Source organism: Mastomys coucha, unplaced genomic scaffold (genome assembly GCF_008632895.1).
Source record: "Mastomys coucha isolate ucsf_1 unplaced genomic scaffold, UCSF_Mcou_1 pScaffold22, whole genome shotgun sequence".
NCBI classification, from domain to species: domain Eukaryota; kingdom Metazoa; phylum Chordata; class Mammalia; order Rodentia; family Muridae; genus Mastomys; species Mastomys coucha.
Genome location: NW_022196905.1, coordinates 200,553,733 through 200,559,259, shown reverse-complemented (window position 1 = coordinate 200,559,259; position 5,527 = coordinate 200,553,733). Strand labels below are relative to the sequence as shown.

The window sequence follows — 5,527 nt, the reverse complement described above, 5'->3', positions numbered from 1 at the left end:
GCTAAAACAAGGGATACCTCGAAATGAGAGATAGAAACTATCTCCCTACAAGGGACAGTTGTACAAAATTTGACACACGTTTGGGCTGAAGAATATATATATTTTTTTAAAGATTTATTTATTTATTATATGTAAGTACACAGTAGCTGTCTTCAGACACACCAGAAGAGGGCGTCTGATCTCATTACGGGTGGTTGTGAGCCACCATGTGGTTGCTGGGATCCGAACTCAGGACCTTTGGAAGAGCAGTCAGTGCTTTTACCCGCTGAGCCATCTCGCCAGCCCTGGGCTGAAGAATATTAAAACTGATAGAGAGTGGAAAGACAAGTGGGTGGTGAGATGGGGAGACATTGGTTAATAGGCACAAAATTACAGTTACATAGGAGAAATAAATCTCAGCCTTCTACAACACAATGAGGCGACAATAGCTAATAATAGTATTGCATAGTTCAAAATAGCCACAGATTTTGAAAGTTCTTATGAACGAACTTCCAGATAGATGTGCAATTGTGCACGAATTCAAAGAGAGCCAGCAAGGTCGTCTAGTCTTGTGTGAAAACAACTGGAAAAAAATTATAGCTTTATACTGTGTATTAGTTACCTACCTCATTCCTGTGTCCAAACAACAAAGCAAGTTAAGAAAGCAAGCAGTTGGGATGAGATATATGAAAGAAAAATAAAAATTTTTAAAAAAGAAATCTAAAGAAATAAGGTAGGAATGGGGAGAATATATTATAAAGATTTCCACACAATAAAAAGAATAAAAAGAAAGGAAGAGCTCATTTGGCCCACAGTTTGCAGGTACACATCTTTCATGGTAGTGAATGGAAGGCAAAGAAAGGCAGTGACGGGTGCTGAGTCACAGGCAGGAAGCAGAGCATCTGCTCAGCCTGCTTTCTTCCTTATTTTTTATTCAGTGTTTTAATCACTTTTCTATTCTGTTACTATGACCCAGGCAACTAATAGAAGGGAGAGCTTATTGGCTTTACAGGTTCAGAGGGTGAACCATCTGACAGGGAACAGGGGGAGCTTCTAGGCAGACATGGCAATGGTTGAGATCTTACATGCTGAGACAAGCACAGGGCAGTGCCAGTTAGCTGGGAATGGCATGGGTTTTGAAACCTCCAAGCCCACACCTCCTCTTACAAGGCCATGTTTCCTAATCTTTCCTAAGCAGTACTACCAACTGGGGATCCAGTATTCTGGTCCTGTGAAGGTTCTATGCCCCAGTGCAGGGCAATGCCAGGACCAGGAAGCAGGAGAGGGTGGGTTGGTGAGCAGGGGGAGTGGGGAGGGAACAGGTTGTTTGTTTTTGTTTTTGTTTTTTCTGGAGGGGAAACTGGGAAAGGAGATATTATTTGAAATGTAAATAAAGAAAATATCTAATAAAAAAAGAGTTGAGTTTTCCATATTAGTTAATCTAGTAAATTACTCAGGAAATCCCCCCAAGGCTGTCTCCTTGGTGACTCTAGAGCCTGTGAGGTTGGCAACATTAACCATCATTCCCTGCCAGTAACTGGAGAGGCTGTATCTTCTGACAAATAAGCTGCTACCATATTTCAGCAGAGTTAAAAAAGAGAGAGGATATAACCTCACATTGGTTTAACTGTGAGAAGACTGTTTTGGGAGGATGATGTCCATTAAAATCTACATGCACATAAACACAGAGGTGGCAATGGTCCAATAATTGTGGAAGTGCAGATTAACTTCCATACTATGGGTGATGCTACAGAGCACGTGACAGAGCCATGCTTAATCTATAAACAAGATAGAAAGTTCTCTGTTTTGGCAACATATCCAGAAAGTGTGGGTGTCATCTGTTTTGCTCATGGAGTGGTTCCAATGATTCATCCAGAAGTTGGGAGTTGAAATTTAGAAGTCTATTATGGGTGGACAGTGTACCTCCCAACCTGTAGATATTTGCTATGGAAATGGTGGGGTGACACTTTTTCGAATATATTTTATTAGCATATATTAATTATACATATTTTCTACATGTGTATCTTTGATCATAGTCATTCTTTTCTTGTGCCCCACCATTGCTGCTATCTCTTCCCAAATTCCTAGTACCCCTGTACCCCTACTTTCATGGTGTGTGTGTGTGTGTGTGTGTGTGTGTGTGTGAGAGAGAGAGAGAGAGAGAGAGAGAGAGAGAGAAAGAGAGAGAGAGAGAGAGAAAGAGAGAGAGAGAGAGAAAGAGAGAGAGAGAGAGAAAGAGAGAGAGAGAGGAAGAGAGAGAGAGACAGACAGACAGAGACAGAGAGACAGAGAGAAACACAGAGACAGAGGCAGAGAGATGAGTTTAATTAGGTTTGCTTACAGAAGTGTGTGTATGGAATTATTTACAGGAACATAGACAACTTATCAGTGGCTACCCAGCTGAAGAAAATATATCTTTCTTCAGCAACTATTACGTCCTGGCTATAGATCTTCCAAGAGAGCAGGACTCAATGGGCCCCTCCCTGCTCATGATGGAGTGTTGATGGGCTGAGTCTTGTGCAAGTTATCAGAGCTGCTGTGAGTTTGAGTGCAATGGCCATGCAATGCCTAGAAGACTGTATTCTACAACACTCCACTCCTTACTCCAGGTCCTACATTCTTTCTACTCCCTTTCTAGATACTCCCTCAGCCTTGGAAGAGGTGATACTGATAGCCTTTATAGGGATGAGCATTCAACCGTGATATATTCTTAGTACTTTGACCAATTTTGTGCCTCTGAATTAACTGCTACTATTATAGTTTGAATGTGCTATGCCCCTCATAGGCGCATTCGTGTGTTTGAGCCCATGGTTCTAGCTGGTACCACTGTTTGGAAAGGCTATGTTTAGACCCTTGAAAAGGTGGAACCTTGCAGGAGGGAGCATGTCGCTGGGAGTGGGATTTCAGGATTTATTGCCTAGCCCCACTTACTGTTCTGATTCCAGAGGGCCGATGCACTGATTGGGTTGGCTAAATGATCTGGCCACTGTGCCTTCCCCGTTGTTATGGACAATATCTACCCCTAGAACTATGAGCCAAAATAAACCCTCTTTGCCTTTAAGTGGTGTTTGTTATGGTGTTCTATTACAACAGCAGGCATGATACTACAGGCAACTGCCCACTACACAAAGGCAGCTTGTCTGCCCCAAATGGCCACTGGCACTAACTAATCCCTTGGAGTGAGTTTGTGGCATGCATGCGTAGAGCTGAATTGTGTAATTCTCAGTTCCCTCTTGGTGCTCTCTTATCTTCATTCTGGTTGGCTGGGTCAGGTGCTATGTGTAGGAGGGGCAAGTGGAGGTCATACTTTTACTTCCAAATGCCACCTCATTGCTTCAGAATCTTGATCAAGGCCACAGCCACCCACATTGATTCCATTAGATCAGCATTTGATGCAGACTCCAGATAGAATACAGTGCAGTCATAATGCTTGACTACTCTGCATGCACAACTTTTATCAAAGCATGGAAGGGGAATGAGTACTGGAAACCAAGCATCTGATGGAAAAACTTGGGGAATGAATAGTTTTTAAGGGCATCCTGGGAATCGATGGAAGCTAGAAAAATCATTCCTATAGAAGAAGTTGGTGGAGAAGGATTTGACCACATGATGGAGGAAGAGGATGAGGGGACAAAGTAAAGGCCATCGAATGGCAGTGAGTGAGGAATCCGAAGAATTTGTGCATCCTCTCTAGAGGAAGAACAGACTGGAGAACCTGAAGCAGTATCTGCAATGTGGATGCTACTGAAAATCTCACAGTTGTTTTGAATAACCCGGACATTAAAAGGCAGAATCATGAAACATGATCACTGGATGGAACGTGGCACTGGTTTCCTGTATGATCACAGAAGCATTTCAGACACTGAAGTGACTTTTTCCAAGTCAAGGGAGAGCTGCTCCTATAGTGTTCTTGCAAAGACATTTGGCAAAACCTCAACGATTAAGGATCCACAGCCATTATCTGTTGCTGATGTGCAGTCACTGACATCATGGCTCCATGGTCCAGGATTGCCAAAAGCAGAGAGGTCACCCTTCTGAAACACTGTCACAAATCCAGCGGCAGCCTGATATGGTGTCACCATATTACTTCAGCTACTTAACTGCATATCGTACCATTTCATGTCATTAAAAAGTAGAGTACAGTATTGAGTACTGAGTATAGTACTATCTCATGGAGGAGAGCACTTTTTCATAACTTTAGTCATTAGGGTGTGTCATTAATCTCTTATGAGGCTAATTTATTGAATGTGAGATGTCTGCCACAGGCTCATGCGTTTGATCACATCCTTAGTCAGTGGTGCTGTCTGAGGAGGTTGAGGAATCTTTAGGAGGTGTGCATGCTATAGGAAGTGAGTCACAGACGGTGAGCTTTGAGGTTTTGTAGCTCACCCTTCTTGTATGTGTGTGGCTTTCTGAGAGTGCATGCAATGTGATGAGCCAGCCTCCTGCCACCATACCTTACCTGCTATGATGGACTGTGTCCCTCTGGAACTGTAAGCCAAAATAAACTGCTTTGTAAGTTGCTTTTTTTCCCCCCTGTGGTATTTTATCACAGCAATCAGAAAGTAACTGAGACATTTATCAGTTAGATTTTATCATAGGTAAATACAAATAGAAAAATAATCTTTATATTATACTGTCCAGAACTATCTACAGTCTCTGCATGTACTGAAGAAGTCTGGAAGCCCTTGCAATGGACAGAGAATTTAGTAATTCCTTCAAGGGCATGCCATCTCTGATCTAACCTCTGTCTACTACGACCAACCTCCTAAAGCCTCCACCACCTGAAGAAGTGTGCCAGGCTGGAGACTAAGCCGCCAGCACACGGGCCATTGGAGCAGTTCGCTCCCAACGAACTCTATTATTGAACAATAACCTTTTCATGAGTTTCTCCTCAGTCTTTGAATGTAGATGACTTATTTTTCCCATTTTCAAATTTGGTCATCTTAGTTATATGTTCCTTCTTCACTATATATGGTATCTTTGTCAGATACATATTTAGCAAGCATCTAGCTATAGCTGGACTTTTCATTTTTGATACAGAATCTTTGGGAAAATATGGATATAATTTTAATGAGGTTATACTTATTTTTCTTTTGTATTTTGTACCTTTAAAAGTTTAAATTTGTTAAGCCAAAGATGTTTGTCTTTGTTTCCTCGTAAACAATATTATATCATTTGAATCACAAACAAGTTTATACTAAGTTCTCTGAACAATATTTTATAACTGCCAGTATACAGCCCTTACATGGTTTGTCAAATTTGTTGCTAAGTATTTCCTAATTTTTGGTGCTATTAGAAATGGTGTTGTGGCTGGTGAGATGACTCAGCGGTTAAGAGCACTGACTGCTCTTCCGAACGTCCTGAGTTCAAATCCCAGCAACCACATGGTGGCTCACAAGCATCTCTAATGACATCTGATGCCCTCTTCTGGTGTGTCTGAAGACAGCTACAGTGTACTTACATGTAACAATAAATAAATCTTAAAAAAGAAAGAAAGAAAAAGAGGGTGGTGGTGGCACACGCCTTTAATCCCAGCACTTGGGAG

At 41.8% G+C, this 5,527-nt stretch overlaps 1 protein-coding gene across 1 annotated transcript in view; it reads right to left on the bottom strand.

The window, feature by feature from the left end:
* Positions 1 to 286: 286 nt before the first annotated feature.
* The window catches only part of Nek1 (NIMA related kinase 1), a 142,188-nt gene continuing 136,947 nt past the window's right edge, over positions 287 to 5,527 (bottom strand). The window contains exon 35 of the mRNA XM_031339901.1: positions 287 to 305. The gene's annotated coding sequence lies outside the window, so the exon portion shown is untranslated. The remainder of the gene's footprint in view (positions 306 to 5,527) is intronic.